The 17,208-nt window shown below is 39.1% G+C and overlaps 1 protein-coding gene across 1 annotated transcript in view; it reads left to right on the forward strand.

Moving 5' to 3' along the window:
* MGAT5 (alpha-1,6-mannosylglycoprotein 6-beta-N-acetylglucosaminyltransferase) overlaps positions 1-17,208 on the forward strand; it is a 101,318-nt gene that overhangs the window by 13,496 nt on the left and 70,614 nt on the right. The gene's annotated exons all lie outside the window — the stretch shown is intronic.

The following is a 17,208-nucleotide window of genomic DNA, read 5'->3' on the forward strand; positions in this document are numbered from 1 at the left end:
TTCAAATCTCAAAGTTTCCTTATTCTCATGAATGCTTGTTACAGTTGTGATTTATACTGACTTTCCAAATGTAGCAAGTATAATATTCCAAATCAAAAAGATTTTTTTTTTTTAATTTCCCTCCCTCTTTAACACATTAAGAAGGATGCGGGGGGGGTTGGAAAAAAAAGAACTAAGCTGGTGCTGAAAAATTCCAACCTCACTCCTACTCTTTTATAAATTGCTGTTAGTATTCCTGTCTGCATGTGTGAACCCAAGGTCTGAGCTTGAGGTTTAAACYATAAACAGAGATGAGATAATTTTGTACCAGAATAAATGCGCACAGATGGAGATAATCAGAAGTGACTTAAATGTGTGGGCTTTTCTGGAGGTGCCAAAAGCCCACCACACCACACTGACGTTGATGGGGACTACAGGTGTGAATTATGCTCAGCCATACCCCGAGCCTGCYTTGTAGAAGGTGTTCAGACACCTACAGGAGTACTCAGGAGTGTCTCATTAAGTGCTGTGGGAGTTGGGTATTTGGGCGTGTTCATAAATCTCTTAGATGCCTCTTTGCATATTTATTGAGATTTCTTTWAAATTCTTGCTGTGCTGTTGACAGTTGCCATAATTAAAGTGACTTCTTTTTTTTTTTCCTTTTTTTTAAAGCTTGCCTTACAGTTCTCGGTTAATTAAAAGAAATCCTGATGTTGTGGGTTCAAGGGTAGAAACAACAAAAACTTTCAAGGACAGTACTTTGCATAACTTGAAGGATATCTCTAGGATTCTTYAACTTGTTGGATACATTAAAATTCAGAAAGAGGACCTTTTGTGCTTTAAAAGTCTTAATGATAAATGCAAAAAGAAGCCTTTCTAAAATAAAAGCAACACTTCTGTAGATTCACCTCTGGGACATCTATTCTTTGAAATTTAGAAGGAAAAATATTTTAGAAACTGTTAACAAATTCTGAGCATTTTTTTATTGACAGTCATCTGGCATGACTGACAAAAACCCCCTTATTTTTCTTTGTGTGTTACTTCCATTTAAGGCACWTTTCTGTAGTAAAGGAAAATGTTGGTATTGGCAGAGATTCAGAATTTTTTCTCACTCTTTAATAGCCGTAGTGATTAAATGTGTAAACTGAGCTTTTTTACTGAAGAAAAAAAGTGTAAATTAGTACTGTTTTTGCAATGACATACTCTTGCATGTAATTCCTATATTGCGCAGTAAGCCTCCATTAAGCTAATAAATCAAACTTCATGTTCTTGAAGTAATTTTCATCTCTGTTCCCAGTCTTTCCTAGCCATAGCATCAGCTTCTTTCCAAATCTGAATGTGAGAATATTAAAAAAAGGCAAAATACCCCTAAGTTTGAGTCTTGCAGAGTTTGGACGTACTTTCTGTGAGGTATGGCCATTTTCATCCTGTCATGTAGCATAAATGTTTTAACAGGCAAACACACCTTCCCGCATTCTAATCTCAATTTAGTGTAAAAGGGTTTTTCTCTGTCCTTGCCGTGCTGAGWGCTCTCTGCAGTTCTGGATTTTCCTGTACACACTGGTCTGACCGGGCTCCCTTGGCCATCCTTTGCTCTGCTCCCATTCTCCCACTGAAACATCATCACCTCATCTTTACATTCCTCTCCCCATCCTCCTCCTCCAGGAGCTTTGCCTCCTGMCTCCCTCAGGGCCAMGTCTGCCCACGGTAGGTTTTCCTGMAGACAGAGATTCTGTGAGAAGCATCTTTTTGCTTTCTGCCTTCTTCCTCCCTGACACGGTTGAGAAACCTCCCTTTAATCTCAGCAAAGCTYCACCATTCTCAGATCTCTTCTGAAACCTCYGCTTTGCTGCRATGACTACGAGAAATAAAGGAAACGAGACTCTCAGTGTTGTTAGCAATACTTCCTGAGGTCTGGTTCTTTGTGGTTCCAGCCCATCCACTCATTCTTACCAGCTCTTTTTGCATGGCTTGGTTGCTGGGCACAAGACAGATCTTTCTCCTTGGTACCAGAGAGAACAAGGTCTCCTAATCCCTCTGTAGGATTTACTGTTGTGCAAAGACAGGTCTGGACAGGTAGGTCTGACTTCAAAATCCTTTGTGCGTGGTATGAGGTGTTCACTCTGTATTCCAGTGAAATCCAACACTTGGCCAGGAGGTAGGTGTGATAATCTTTCTCCCTTTCTCCCTTTCTCTCCTTCTCCCTTTCTTTTTCCCTTTCTYCCTTTCTCCCTTTTATTAATTTCTTTTGTTGTTCTGTGGCCTATACTGCATTGCCCAATTTGTTGCGTTTAGGTACCTAGAATTTGACTTTCAAGAGAGAAAAATACACATAAGGGCTGCAACTTGACTTGTGAAGAATATGGTCAGGGTTGTGGGGCTTTTGTGATTCACAGGAATTGCGTTTATATGTTTCTGTTATTTTGCATACATGTGTTACTTGAGCTGTGCTGTGTCCTTGTCATTTCATTTTTTATATTGAGTCAAAGCCTCTGAACTATTTAGCCTTTTACAATACTGCTGGACGAGCTAGTTTCTCCCTCCTGCTTTACCTGGAAGCTTAGGTCAAGTGGAGATGAATGTATTGTCTGTGTCACTGGAATTTGTAACCAGTCATAAGACGTTTTATTCACATTTCTATTCACAAAATGTCATACACGTTTTATTTTTCTTTTTGTTTTATTGTTTTTGTTGTAAATGATTCATAAGAGAATGTGTTTTGTTGAAAACTCACAGTTGCTACTTTCCTTTMTTGCCTCAATTCATTCTTTTTTGGTTTTGGTTTTGTTTTACTCTGTTTTAGCTGGTCCCATTTATTTTCTTTTCTTCAAAAATTGCACAACAGGTACTTAATTTAATACYCTTTCCAAACCTGAGCTTCTGAAACTTCCTTGTCGTATTGCAATTTAAAAAACACTTTAGTGAAGGAGGAAGAATAGAAAATGTTAGTGAATCYATTTTTATTTAACATAAATTGAATTCAGTGGATGACTATTTTTTTGTAGTTACACAACACTAAGTTTAAAAACGAATCCTTTCAAGGTTCTTGAATAAAAATTGTGGGATGTCTTGGTGCCTTTCCTTTTTTGAAAGGGAAAAATCTTTCTGCTCTTGTTCTTTGAAAATTACTTCCTTGGAGCAGGCTGTAGTGTGAGGAGGGTTTTTGCTAGTGGTTTTGCTGACGTTTCTCTAAGTCTTGCTTGCTTGCATTTTTAATCTTCCTGATGTTTGTTTGCTTGCAGTGTTTGCAGTGTCACTTCAGTTTTGCTCATAAAACTTCCTAGGCATTTATCTTTCACCCACTGCTAATGTTAGATCTGGGTTATTTGTGGTTCCTGCTTTGTCCTTCAAACTCCTTCCTTCTCCCTATCTGCTAAAAAGATTGAAATGTTGACTTTAACAGGGAAAAATGCCAATCTGCGAGGYTTTTTTCATTATCATGCAGTCTGAAAGATGATTTTCTTCTGTATTTTTGTCAAGCAGATTTTGCAAAAAGTCCTGTATGTTTTTTTCTTTTATCTCTGTATACACATATGCAATATATGTTGGGTATGTTTGCCAAAAATATARTTATTTACCTTTTTGCCCCACTTTAATGTTATAATTGCCCCCAGTTTATTACTSTCAAGTGATGAAAATGACTGTTGAGAGTTGCCTCGGAAATGACTGGCCTTSAGTGAAGAATGGGATCTTTTTCTAATTAAGTTTTGCCTGTAGTGCATAATAATACTTAAAAACTAAATAATGAAAATTACTGCTTCTATAAAACTATGCTAAGTACAAAGTATTAGGTGGGTTATTTTCCTGTTGGATTTGGAATTTGAAGTTCAGATGGCATGTAGGCAAAGGGGAAGAGGAAAAAGATGAGATTTTTAAATCATACTTGATAAAGAAATTTGAAAAATCTGATATGCAGCAGAATTATTCTGTTCTCTGGCAGTGTATGCTTCTTGGTTTGTGCTTATATAAAAATGCAAAAAAGGATGTTATGCAAGGGAGTGTTTCTTTGCTTGACACTCACTACGCAGCCACCTGTTAAARCAGGGATGATTCCTGGTACAAGATCTGAAGCATGGCTGCTGGTGATGAATTGTGTTTACCAACCTTCAGGAAGCATATTCTGCTGTTAGCAGAGCAGGATTTGAAAGCCTGATCAAGGGAAMGCTCACAAACTGTGGAGGGATACATGGGCTGGAAGGTGGTGGTGTGTGAGTTATAGGCGCTGAGCCGCCAGCTGAGCCCTGTGAAAAACTGCACAAGGATGGGTTTAAAAACATCTCTTTTGGACATCTTCAGATTTCATAGTATCAAAAAAAGCCTCATGGCACCCTTGTGCAGTGTTAACACTTGACCAATGTTCCAGCATCAGTGTCAATAAACGTAATTAATTATGCATTTTCAGACTATGGGGGGATTTATTCTCAAAATAAATGTGGAAGAAGTAATGGAAATTGCCAAAGTCTCTAAAGGATGGTTAGTTCTGTCTCTTCTGTCAGCTGTGGTTGGCTGTGGGTAGACGTTTCTGAGTATCTCTGCCTGTGTGACTCTGTGTGCAAAATGTGTTAAAGAGGGTGGCTGGTTTGGAACATTGGAAAGTATTACTCTGAATTGTCACTGATCACACAGAAAGACATTTACTMGTTTATTTCAGTAATTAATTGTACCCTACCTCTTGGACTTCTAGGGAGATCTTGAGCTGTAAATGGTTAATGCGTCTTTTATACCAAATATTTTCATCATCCTGCATGCAGATCCTGAATATGTTCTTGCAGTGTCTGTGGTTTTGTTTCCTGTTACYGTCTGTCTCCAGCATCCTCTTACTGCCTATGAAGCAACCTTAACATAGACCCATAATGTCTTGTGCAAAGATRATGTTCCCTTCTGTCCCTGGTGACTACTGAAAGCTGTAGAAATTATTATACTTGTGAATGTATGTAGATGTAGTGGAACAAACGCTATTTACTAAGGGCCAGATCGTTATCGTTCACACCACAGTGCAAGTGTTTTGAAGACAAATTGCATAGAGAGCTGATTCTATGGGAAGTTACTTTTTTGGTGAAGTTGATGTATTAATAAGGCTAATGGTAATATTGAGAAATAGTAGTTCTGAGCAACGTTCTCATTATCTTAAATCCTTTATTTAAGGAAGGTGTTGAAACAGGATGCTCTATTTGCTGTTTGTGACTGTCTCATAAGCTAAAAGCTCCGCCTATTTCTCACTCAAGATGAAAGTTTTAGTAGCTGAAATATATCAGGAAATAGCAATAACTTTTGTTTCCTCTATCAATAGTTTAATTCCCAATTGTGTGTGGAAACTTATTAGTTATGCTTTGCCAGTTGCACTTGTAGTCGCCTTTGTGTCTGTTGGCAGATCACTCATAATGTTGATTTAGTATTCTTCAGTGTTCTGTGTTTTCTTGCTCCTGCCTGACCCAGTGTATTCAGWCATTCAGTTTGTGTAGCCCTTGTCTATCAGTACATTTTCAGTAGCTTTATATCTGTGTAACATTAATTTTCTTTACTTAGCTACTTTACTCTGTCTTAGACTTGCATTTAGATGTTTTCTTGCCTCATTTGAGGGCAGTTTTTTTCTTTCCCTTTCCTCATCTTTCAGTTTCTTTATCAGCTTAATGCTTTGTGTTTCTTACAGTGATTTCCCCACTCCTCAGATTTTCAAGTTTACCTATTGTTTTCTCTACAACTTTCTTCTCCTATGTGCTATTCTGAAATTTCATCTATTACTGCATCAGTGAAATGCTGATGACATTTGCAAGTTCTGTTCATACTTAAAAGAAAGAGCTGAGCAGGTTTTTTCCTGTTGGTGACAATTATCTGTAATCTGTTACACCTAGAATTTCTGCCTCTTCAATTCTAAATTCCAAAGAAACAAGGTTCTTTCAGCCATTCAGTGTTGTCCTTCATGCTTCCAATTCCTTTCGGAATTTTAGTCAAACTGGTGGTGAAATTTCTACAAGCTTTCTGTGAGTTAGTATCTGGCTGAGAAAGCCTCTGCTTCTATCGTAAGGGAAGATAATGAATCAGAAAAGGTGGAAAAAYGAAAAATGCAGAAAACTGAACTGGTGTTCATGTTTGCAGTATTTGCATTTTGTTGCAGWGGTTAGGGGGCTGTAAAATGGAGCATAGCTGGTGTGGGCAGCCTTAATGGGTTATGGAGCTGCAGAAACTCAAGAAACCCTTTTTGATAAAGTTGCAGCTCTTTCMGGCATGAGCTGAACTGTTTTCAAGTGTGTTCTTGTAGTAGTTCAAGTGGTTCAGGTAGTAAATCTGTAATTGTGTGCTGATATATAATAAAAACGCACATAAAGGAAGGGATAAGGATTTTGTATACCTCTTTGGCCATTAACATTGCAAACTATGCTATGTTACTTGAGGGAACAACTCCAGGCAACTGATTGATGAGTTTACTCATAAATTACAGATTTATTTATGAGTTGACTTCCTCGATGGGTATCTATGATATGAATGAGTTTGGTAGCTCAGAGAGGTTTAACGTGTTCTCAAACATAGGTTTGCCTGAGAGATGCTTTTAGAAGTGGATTGATAACCCTGCTAATAACACCTTGACAGAGGAGTGCTCTTAGAGAGCACGGGCTGAGTTGCTCTTTAATGAAAATATTCCAGGAATGCAAGTGATGTCCTCGAACTGTTGGTATTTAGTCTTTAAAACCAGACTAGATACAAGCTGCAGCAGTGTCCTCCCAGTACTGACACCCACGCCTCTAAGCTGAAATGCTTTTGGTGTGAATGTCACGTCCTCAAAACCTATCGGGTTTTTTGGTACATGTGCTCCTGTTCTGCTGTGGTATTTGCTGACATAAATAGAGATTTCAAGACCTAAGGTGTGATCCTATGTCTCTTTAAGACAGAYCTCAGGCTTTATTTTCTGATTTACTTAAGGATAACTTTCTTATTTGAGTTTAACTAGATCCTTGGAGAAGGAAGAGGAAACTCATGACTACTCAAGCATTCAATATTGTAAATAATTAAATTTTCCAAGATGTTAACGTACATTTACTTTGAGACTGCATTGCAGGGGGAATAAAGGTTTCAGCAGTGAAAATGAAGCTACTTTTGCTACCAAACTTGAATGGAAGTATTGCTAATAGCTTCARCAAAGCATGCTTGGGAAAGGAGGCCTTTCTAGCAATTAGGATTATTTATAAAAAGCACTGAGGCATTAAAGAAAGTTCATTACCCAAACCATTACTGCACTGCGGACCAGAACCAGCAGATGAAATAGCTTTTTCAAGTAGTAGATTATCACTGTCTAGAGAACCTGAAAACCTGGTAGTGAGAAGGGCTAAAAGGAGGAACRTGTTCGTTAATGATGGGATAGAAACAATGAGGAGAGCTTAGGGGGTTCTGCATGCATCCTTTAGTACTGTGTTGTGCAGAACATCAAATCAGAAACTTGTGCTGCTTGCTAGGACATTTTCACATTATTTTTTATCGTGGTGGTGGGATTGTGTGTCATCCTGCCTCTCCCTGCCTAGCAGTAGTCTGAAGAGAAACCACAAACTCCTGTTCCTAATTCATTTTCCTTATGCTGCCTGTGCCGGCTGTTTTCTACTCGTCACTCCTTTCTTTTTTTCCCCATTTAGCTTTGTAAGAGCCACAGCTGAAACAGAGCTATTCCTCAGAGTTTGCCAGTACAAATTGTTCTACAGCTGTCTAGGGATGCTGAAAGAGGGGAGGCTGTTTTCCACCTACTCAAAATAGTTCATAAGTTGTGCCCTGTGATAAACCGAGTACAGCTCGTTCATTTGCAAAGGAAACTTGTGTAGTTTAGTAGGTCTTGCAGAGGATTGGAAAACTGATGCCCTCCCAGCAGTGCAGTGGTTACAGTCAGTGGCAGGTTAGAATGYGGTCATGCTTGGCCTCACTGGCTCTGCTTTGAAAACACTGTTGGGGCCATGGCCACRTCATTGAGTATTTGTCGTATTTTCTCACAAAGCTTTAAAATTCGTAGCAGCATTGTGAGAATCATGTGCAGAGAGGTTTTGGTGGCGGCTTATTTTATTACTGTTTTCTTATGGCTGGAGGGATCAGAACTCTGTGGACAGTGSAACTTTTGTTTAATGCTTCCTCTATGTTTCTTTCAGGCCCTTTGCTCTAAAGTTCTGTCTTCATGACTGTAGGTTTCTAACCAGGTTTCATTGCACTTGTACAGAACTCTGTGTATGTCCTTGTAAATATTTTGACATCTCTGTGTGATAAATTATTACTGCCTACAAAGAGAGATAAAAAACATTCTTTTTTTCAAAAGTTTTCGAAGAGTTTTCCTTCTTTTATTTCAATTAGAAGTGCTTCTCTAATCTTTGGTGGTATCAGTTCTTGGCAAATACYAGTGTTGAGCAACAGGATATATGTAGAAAGAGGTTAAAAAATTTTGCTGCCCTACTAACCTTTTGAATTAGACATGAAGCAAATTACAATTTCATCTTTTCAATAAGAAAGAAAATGTCTTAAATGCAGAATGATGGAATAATCAGCAGCACTGTTGCTTCCAAACAGGTGACAGTGTGGAAATTTTAATTCCATTAAGTTTTGTTCTCTGGAGATGCAGCTTGTACTTTCAGCCATTTGTCTAGCCACACAAGCTGGAATGTGTTCAATGTGCTTGCCAAGAACAAATCCATTGGAAGAAATGTTATACTTTGACCCAAGTTCAAGAAATTCTAAAGCAACAAAAGATAAATATTTCTGAAGACTTATTTAATGTTCAGCTTAGATGTTTAGGTTTTTTTTTTTCCTCCCTGTGATCTGATATACACTTGCTTAATAGCATGCACATACAAATTTTTTTTTTATATTTATTTCTGTTTTCCTCTGTTTTAATATGACTCTGCTGTTTTTTCCTTGGTGTTTGTCCTTTGCAAAAAAGTTTGTGTGTAGAATGCTGTAGCAACAATTAATTTAAACCAAATTAAATGAGAATTTATTTTTGTTTTTATTGTCCCCAATTCCCAGCAAATTGTAGAAAATTCAAGAAAGTTAACTCTTTACACAGRTGTACTTATATTTTTATATTCTTGTCATTTGATAAACTTTCTCAGTAAGGTGTAGTGAGTATTTTGAGCATGAACATGTCAGGATCTTTCCTTAGAACTTGAGTTTACTTTCAGCTCTCTGTCTGGGGTCCAGCACAATGCTGAATCCCACATTTAGTGTGYTGACCATGGATTTGAGCGGGGATGATAGCTGGGCATCCACATTGATGAGAGCTTTGGTGCTGAATACAAAGAAGGTTTTGACTTTCCCCCATGAGTTGGACAGAGCTCCTGTTGAGAGTTGCTTGTTTTTCCTCTTGGACAGACCACAAGATGTGATGTAACAGGCTGATTYGTGGTTAATAGCAGTGGCTGAGATTGGAGCCTGGAGTATCAGCTTGATGCAAGAAATGAGCTCATGGATCCAATTTCTATATAATAAACTTAGTTGTTCTTGGAGTGCTGCATAATTTGGTTGCTTTGATTATGAGCTGAAGTTAATTTTATTATTCATTAAAAATAAATAAAGTTTTCTGCATAAGTTCCTCTCAATGCTTGCAGCTCTTGCTGCCACAGATATGCTGTGCCCTGAAGAAATGGGGGAGCATTACCAGAAGCACGCACAGGATTGCTGTGTAGGAACCAAGGACGTTTTGCTCATGACTCTGGAGATCATCCAGGTGATCTGGAAAGTGCCAGGCACTGCTTCTCTCCATGGTTTTGCCCTTCAGAGGACAAATGCCAAATGTAGAAATGAGAATGACATGAGAGGGTGTTGTATRTTAGCCTTTGGTTGAGGGGAGTTGCAAGGAGTGGAAGAGAAAAATGTATGTACTTTATCCACMCTAGAAATGTGGTAAAACTTATGGGTCGTGAGTCCTATTTTTAAAATTCATTAAAATTAATGAAGTAGCTTAAAGSTTTGTTTGTGCAGTGGACTTCAGGGACTCTTGAAGCCATGAAAGTATGTCTCATGGATATTTTTTCRCTGCTTTTAGGGATTTTGTACATGATGAGTGGGGCTCTCAGGCTCTGCAAGTTACTTTCTTGCTAAAAAACCCCAGCTAAAACCCAGAAAAAAAAAACTATTTCTTAATCTCTCGGTCAGCATGCTAACATTCCAAAATGTTCTTTTCAGTGAGAAAATGCTATTTTGGGCATATGGTTTTAATGYAGCAGCAAGATGAAGGTTATTAATATTCCCTGTACTTTGACTGTAAATGGCTGTGAAAATGTATACTACTTTTGTCTGTTCAAGGTCAGGAGCATTTTTGATTTTCTGAAGTTCATTGAAGTCCTATTCCTAGTCCTAAAATTCATGCAGTTTATTGAAAGAAGATCAGGTTGGTTTGTGATTAAGGTCTTAAATGCATTGCCTGGAGTGTTTCTAATCAATAAACAGTGTATGTACCATAAGGATTTCAATACATAAGGATTTTTCTTTATGGRTTTTCCTCTAATCCTTTTTCCCTTTATTGTGTTCTTCCCTTTTTTACTCTTTCCTCCCTAAAATACCACAGTAAGCAAACAGCATGAAAGGAAAAACATCTGATGKTTTAATTTCTGCAGGACTGGACTACAGCAAGTGATGTGCTAGGTAGAAAACTGGAAATATTTCAGTTCTCTGCAAAAGCACAGACCCACMTGGGGGAATTAAGGTGGGATGCCACCCAAATGGGGGGGTTTCTAAGTGGGGGGATTTRTTTTTGAAAGTGAAGGCAAGCTGCTTGCTCAAGATGAACATTTACTTGTTTTTATGGCACTTTATCAGCGATTGCTTTCCTTTCCTTCAACTTCCATCCCACCACCTCCTGCCAATTTGTACTACATGCACATGCACAGAAGCAAGTATGGCTCCCCAGCCTAGAAAAACCCCAAACCTGCAGTATTTAWRCTCTTACTCTCCCTCAGTYCATCTGTCCTGCTGCTTCTGTTGTGACCCAGTGTTGTTTCGCTTTTCTCACTTCATGGAATTGCATCCCAGATTGCCACTTCAGGCGCRGTGCACGGCGCCACATCAGCTGTAGATGGGTGGTGAGCGAGAAGACACAGTGACATCTGTCAGCTAGAAGAAAAGAATGGGTGGCAGAAACATTGCTGAAAATAAAATTGAGCAGCAGAAGGAACAGCAAAGCTAAGGCTCCATAATACAGTTAAGGGAAATGGTTTCATGCATTTATTTTCTATATTAAGGAACGTAAATCATAAAATGTGTAGTTAGCAAAAAATGTCCATAAGTCTAGTATCGTTGCATGATTTTTTTCAGCTACTTCTTCTTCCTGAGGAGGATGGGAGGTGTGTAGGGCATGGGTACAGCTTCAACCAGTTGGAAACCTTGACTTAGAGCTAGGATTTGCGGATCTGAGTTAGTATTATCAGATTTGCTGTCCTGCTTCTGCTCCTTCCAGCATGTTCTACTCCCTTTCCAGACTTTTCTATCAGACTTCTGCATTTTACTGGATTGACCACAACTGAATGAAGAAAGTTTATTTTAATATTAACAAAAATGTCTTGAGGTGGCTTCAAATTTATGGCTTGACCTGTTGAAATGAATGTTTGTCTTTTGTTTCTGTGGCCCAGCCAGGCAGGATGCAACCCTTGGCACCCTGAGCAGGTATAGATTCAGCCTTTGGTTGTTCTGCTGTCTGACCTCTGCTTTATGCATTTGACATGGTCAGTGGCTAAACAGCAGCTAAACTGCTTCTGAACACTCMGTGTAACTGAGGACTCTGAGTTTTGTTTAGATGTGTGGATGGTTTCGTGTAAGTGGAGTTTTCTTCCTTAGTGTGTTGGTTATTTAACTGCTGTGTCAGTACTGGGCTCAGAATGTGTGTGGTACGAAGACAATGGTGTGAGCACACATCGTGTCTAAATGCCAGTAATCTTATCAGAAATCAGGCTTCTTTTTCTTTTCTCTGATCCTTTCTTATCTTCTACCAGCAGYGCATGTGACTGCTCTTTGATTTCACTTGCCTGCATTAAGCAGGAGGCTGTAGCTTGTCCCGTTGTTCATGCTGTGGTTTGAAAGGACRAAAGGTAGGCTGAGCCTCCAAAAAGACCAAGGGAAGGCACGGTCTCACAGTCACAGCACGGATTGTGTTGTCTCAGAACACAGATTGGCCAACTGGGGTGGGACATCTGCTGGGATATTCCTGCAGGAATAAACAACTGCAATACCAGGAAATCCAATTAATTTGCTTTCAGTTGGGGTATGGTGCACATCTGTTTGGGCAATGCAGCTGCAGCAGGAGACTGTGGTTAACATCAGCCTGGAATTCTAGTTTATGTGTACTGGAAGTTTGTCTGGCTTAAACTCTTAAGAYGTAACAGTCCCAGTATGGACTCATTATTCTTAGAAAAGAGGTTTCAGAGGATTGCTTATCCCTTTTAGGATGTATTGCATCAGCCTCAGCATGAAGCATTATCTTGGCATCCCTTAGCAGAGAAGGTCTGGGATATGGCAGGTGTTTTCACTCACCCCTGTGTTAGCTGGCTGCAGCTCTCGTGTRCTGGCTTCACACTTGAATTATCGTCAGCTTTCAGGTTAGCACGCCCTTGGTAAGAACAGAGGAGGTTCATATCTTGGTGTTTGTCCTTGGCTGGTCTGTAACAACTTCTACAGAATCAAACAGTTGCAAACAGGAGGGCTGCTTGCCCTCTTCAGGAAACAATCTGGAAAATAGGTCAGTATTTGAATTAGGATCATGATGTGAGGGGTTTAAGGGCACCTTTCAGAGCCAATTGTGGTACAGTAAATGCAGAGTCAGGCAGAGTGGCATGAGGCTGCATCTGAGTGCACATTGTTTATGTCTGGATGGATATATGTAAGAGGAGAATGAGAGATTGCTGTAACTGAAGGTTTAGAAGGCTGATGAAAAAAAGCACTTTTAAGCCAGCTTTAAACTTTGTAACAGAACTTGGGCAGGTTGATATTCATTGACCGTTAGTAACATTGACATGTTACTAAAGGCTGGGGTTTGCTCATTCCTGGTCATTACCTCTGCATTGCAAAGCAATTACTCTATAAAAGTCTCATTATAAATTGTGAGCCCAGGGTACCACAGAGCTGGAGCCCTGGATTTAACACTGAYGGCCACGGGCCCTGATGGGCCTGTCAGAGGTGCCTTTTCTTGTTGCTTAGCAGTTCTAATGCCTCCTTTTCAGCTTTACTGCTATGAAAATTCAAGGCTGCATCTCATAGTGATAAGTAATTGACCATCACAGTTTTGGGACCTCTCCTCTCAGCCTGTATCTTATCTCATATCTAAGCTGTWTGCTGTAACAAGAGGCACCTGGTACCCAGCTCTAGCTCCTACAATTATTCCTGAATAATTTCTTAAGCATAAGAGGCCAGAATTTGAGTCTTGTACATTTGGCATTGGAATGCAGACCTTTTCCTGGCAATGGCAATAGTATTTTTCCTGAGCATCTCAGTAGAAAAATGCATGTAGGTTGTTTACGAGTCATGATGTGTGAGGTTGCTTACGTTTGAGTTTGTAAGAAGCTAATAATTAAATACCACTCAAGCTGCTGTTTTAATGGGTGCAAAAGCCTCTGCTTTGGCTACAACAATTAAGGTTTTAGAACTGTGTAGCTAGTGATGAACGGTGCATTCAACTGATGAACAGTTTAATCCTGAGTATCCTGATTTAATCCGGAGTATCCTGAGGAYAGTGGTGTTCCAAGCTTACCCTAAGTACCATTTCTAATATAGGTACAGATTGGACAGAGAATATCAAGCTGTGTATATTTACATACTTACAAAGATTTGCTTAATCTCTTGTAGATGATTAATTCTCCTTCTTAAAAAGTGAAGACGAATACATAGATATGTGTCACCAAAATCTGGTCACATAAAGATGAACTGTTTGTACTCTACTTTAAGCATTAAAATAAAAAGAAGTAATGCTGAGAAATGGGTGGTTTGCACCCCTATGTATGGATCACTTTAACATTGGAATACTTATCTGAGATGATTTTAATAATGTGAGGTTTCTTTAGTAGTGGTGACATCAGCATGGTGATGTTATCCTCTCCAACTGGTGATCTGACCAGCTGTTGAACAGGGGTTTATTAAATACARAACAGAAAAAAATGTGTTTCTAATGAAGCTTTATTATAGTACTTCAGTATTTTAAAGCTCTTATGCCTGTGTAAACGGATGTAAGGTTAGCCCTTTTCCAAAGAAATATAGGAATCATTTGTGTTCAGAGTAGAGGCAGTTGTGTTTTAAATTGTGGTATGTTTTTCACAGAAGATGTAACTAGTCTGCTTAAAAACAACCCTTAAAAATGCAAGCAGCATCCTGCTTTCCCCCCCCCCCCCCCCGCAGTATGTTGGTTCCATTGTGGTGGGATTTTGCTGGTTTGCACACTTGGTGTTTAGTTTTTGTACATAAGCTGCTCTGACTAAGTCAAGAGTAATTTTTTTCCTAACAGTTTCACAAAAAACTCACAACTATAACAACAACCAGTGTCCAGAGGGTGCTGGAATTATTTCAAAAGATGTCTGAGAGTGGGACCACATCTTTCCAAAACTTGAAAAAGAAGGGGGGGCGGGGTGCAAAAAAAAGCCCCTCTCACTCCTTAGAGACACAAACAAATAAGGTTTTCATATCCTCTGTAGATATGTGCATTTGGACACCAGACTAGGAAAGGGCATTAGTAATTAACAGGATTGTCTCCTTTGGGAACATTTAAAGAGTGTGCAGGAGAATGAGGGAAGTACAACTCACCCCCTGAAGTTTTGGAATGTCCTACTTGGTATGGGCAGAGAGATAACTTGACAGTCAGAATCCATCAGTGATTATAGCAGACAAATGTGGGTTTATTGCTTCAGCTCTTGCTCAGTTCAGTTATTAATTTCCTGTCAAAGCAGAAACACACAGAGACATTTCTGWGCTGCTGTCTTCATGCATCCCACATCACCCCTTGATGTCTTCTGTCCACTGTCCACTTAGGTACCAAATAATGACTCATTATCGGTATGTGGYAATCATTAACTGGGGAATCGTTGTGTTGCTGTCCTTGACAGCTGTCAAGTCTGGGATTAAAAATATCCCAAAGCCAGTGCAGGTGGCCATGGAAGTGCCATGGGAAGTACAGGGATTCTGCTGTGCACTTTATAAACCTCCACAGCCACCAGCGGTGCTGTAAAGTTAATTAGTTAAGTACATGTTGTTGGGCACTCATCAAGTTGCAGACTGCTGGAATTGCTTGTGGAAAATAGGGCTGGTTGGTGATGTTTGGGGTTTTGGGTTTTTTTTTGTTTGTTGAAGTAGCAGGGGCTGTTCTTCCATCTGTCTATGAATTTTAGTCCTTTCTTAAGACAGAAGTTTAATATTTGCTGTCTACCTTCTTACAGTTTTTGAGTGGATTTAAGATTTATTTTTCTGTTGATAAGTAGGACAGAGAAGTCAACAACTGTATTTAAGTACATAATTTTCATAGTTCARTTCCATTATGCTGTTTCTTATATCATCTTCTTTTCTGTTCTAGAACTTTAAAAATAAAACTGTGAAACACTTGGATTTTTAATTGCTGTTTTTAATGTCAATTATGTTCAGAGATTTTTTTTCCCCTAAACAACTAGTCATAAACAATCCTTAGCACTTGTCTGTTAAAATATGGTGGTGATAGGTTTACTTTCTTTTTCAGTGTTGTCTGCTTCACAAACAAGTGATAATTGGGGAAGAAATACTGACTGTTTAACCACAGATCTTACTGCTGTAGAGGATGCTGTCAATGCTTACATGAAATTAAGTTACTGAGGGAGTTTATCTTKAATATTTTAGTTTCCTTTTTAAAGTTGTGATGTTATTTTAAAGTATGGAAATCACTATATTTTATTGCACCCAATATTGCAAAAGAATAGTAAAACTTCCAGTTTTTAATGAAATAACAATATCCTACTGCTCTGTCAGMCAAAAAATATCCCAAGGCTGTAGTTAAATAAGCAGAAAGAAGTAAAACTTCTYCCTGCCATTTCTTGGAAAATTATCTGAAGTTTATGGAAAGCAGCATTAAACAGAGTCCTTCTTTTTTTTCTGTGGAGACTTTTAATTTTCTTAATTGAGGTACTTTCAGTACGAAAAAAAAGTCAGCTTGAGGGCTTTATAATGTTTTTCACTGTGCTCGCAATTAATTTCTCTGTACCATTCTGCCTTAAGCACAAGATGGCTGCAGATTGTGAGTGCACRGGACGGTGTCTGCCTTGCCTGCTTTTGGTTTAAACAATGCAGCTTCAATTCTGCAACAAATCTGGATCAATGATGTGAATTGTGTACACTCAAGACCTTTTGGAAGATGAGTGCTCCAAAGGTGTTTCTGTCCTGCTGCAGAACTCCTGGTCCAACTGGAAGATCTACAGGGGATTTTAGCAAGCAGGGAGCACTGCTAGCAGGCATCTGAGTAATTATCCTATTAAAACACAGCAACATCTGCATTATCKGTGCGAGCGCAGAATGGAGGGGAACATTATGTTCTCTAATCCTGTCTGGGAGCATTATGAAGTTAAAAGGATAACATTTTACCAAATCTGTGTTCTAACATGATAGGTTGCACTTAATTACCTTTTAATTACCTCTCTTGTAGTTGAACTTTCAGCTCAGGACCCTGCCTCTAACTCTCACCACAGACCATTTCTTGCCTTTGGATTGTTTAGGGCAGGTTTTATAATTGAGTTTACCTTGAACAGTTGGTCCTACTGTGTCTTGAAGGCCTTTATTACAGTTCTTTTTCCCMTGTGTAGGGAAAGCTCTGAGAATATTAGTTTCTGTACAAAAGACATGTTGTAGCATCCAGAAGTTTGTGTTTTCAATTTAGTTGCAAAGAGCRAACTCGTTGGAGTATGTTTTATGAATAAGGAGTAACTATGCACGGCAGAGGCCACACAGGAGCAGCAGATCATTCCAGCCTCCCGACTGCTTGCAGAGGAAGCCAGGAGAGTGTATTGGCTTAAATAATGTAGATTTCTTTTTTCCTCTTTACCCCTGAGGGARTCTGATTTCCTGATCACCTATCTAGCCATATGCTGTAGCTCTTGCCAGGAGCTCCGAGCAGTGTCACTGCCAGCTAAAATTACTTGTTTTCTGAGAACTGAATTACATTGAGAATTGTCTTAAATTGCTGCACTGGCAACATCGCAAAGTTTTACGTACACACACAAAAATAAATATGTAACAGCAGCCTTACTTTGAAACACAGCTTAGAAACCACTT

This window comes from Malurus melanocephalus, unplaced genomic scaffold, assembly GCF_030028575.1.
Source record: "Malurus melanocephalus ecotype Western Australia unplaced genomic scaffold, MMel_1.1 scaffold_67, whole genome shotgun sequence".
In the NCBI taxonomy this organism is placed as follows: Eukaryota; Metazoa; Chordata; class Aves; order Passeriformes; family Maluridae; genus Malurus; species Malurus melanocephalus.